This window comes from Colobus angolensis, unplaced genomic scaffold (assembly GCF_000951035.1).
Source record: "Colobus angolensis palliatus isolate OR3802 unplaced genomic scaffold, Cang.pa_1.0 Scaffold843, whole genome shotgun sequence".
NCBI lineage: Eukaryota > Metazoa > Chordata > Mammalia > Primates > Cercopithecidae > Colobus > Colobus angolensis.
Window position 1 is genome coordinate 26,565 of NW_012122299.1, and position 1,230 is coordinate 27,794.

Consider the following 1,230-nt stretch of genomic DNA (forward strand, 5'->3'; position numbering starts at 1 on the left):
CATGCCTGGCTGCCAGCAGAGAAGATCTACTACATCCTGCGGCAGAGCGAGCTGGTGGACCTGTACATCCAGGTGAGTGGCAAGGGAGGCAGGAGCGCCCCTGTGCTGTTCACTCTCTGTGCATCCATCCATTCGTTCATCCTTCCATCATCTATTTACCTGTTCATCCTTCCATCCATCCATCCATCATCCATCCATCTGTCCTTTCATCCATCCATCCATTCACCTGTCCATCCACCCATCCATTCATCCTTCCATCCATCCATTCATTATCCATTCATCCATCCATCCATTCTTCCATCATCTTCCCATACACCTGTGGGTCCTTCCATCCATTCACCTGCTCATCTTTCCACCCATCCATCCATCCTTTTATCATCCATCCTTCCATTTATCTTTCCATCATCCATCCATCCACCCTTCATCTGGTCACCTCTTCATCCATCCATTCACCTGTTTGTCCATCCATCCATCTGTCTTTCCATTATCCAGCCATTCAGCTGTTCATCCTTCTATCCATCCAACCATCTTCCATCCATCCATGATCCATTCATTCACCTGTCCATCCATCCATCCTTTTATCATCCATCCATTCACCCATCCATCCATCCATTCACCTGTTCATCCATCCCTCCATCCATCATCCATCCATTCACCTGTTTATTCTTCAGTGCATCCATCATCCATTCATCCTTTCATCATTCATCCACTCGCCTCCTCGTCCTTCCATCCATCCATCATCCATCCATCCTTTTATCATCCATCCATTCACCTATTCATCCTTCCATCCATCCATCCATTCAGCCACTATCCATCCACCTGTTCGTCCGTCCATCCACTCATTCATCCATCCTTCCATCATCCATCCACTGACCACCTATTCATCCTTCCATCCATCTCTCCATCCACCCACTTATCCATCCATCTGTCCATTCACCCATCCAGTCACCCATTCCTCCTTCCATCCTTCCATCCTTCATCCATCCATCCATTTATTTATCCATTCATCCATATATCCATCCCTCCATCCATCATTCATCCATCCACCCACCAATCTACCTATTAATCCATCCCTCCATTCATCTATCTGTCCATTTGTTTATCCATACATTGATCTATCCACCATCTATCCATCCATATGTACATACATTATCTACCCACCCATACATACAGACATACACACATCATTCCAACCACCGACCCACCCATCCGTCCATCCATCCATTCAAG

The 1,230-nt window shown here is 46.5% G+C and overlaps 1 pseudogene; it reads left to right on the forward strand.

Annotated features, from left to right (window-relative positions):
• The window catches only part of LOC105503306, a 20,579-nt pseudogene that overhangs the window by 14,630 nt on the left and 4,719 nt on the right, over positions 1-1,230 (forward strand).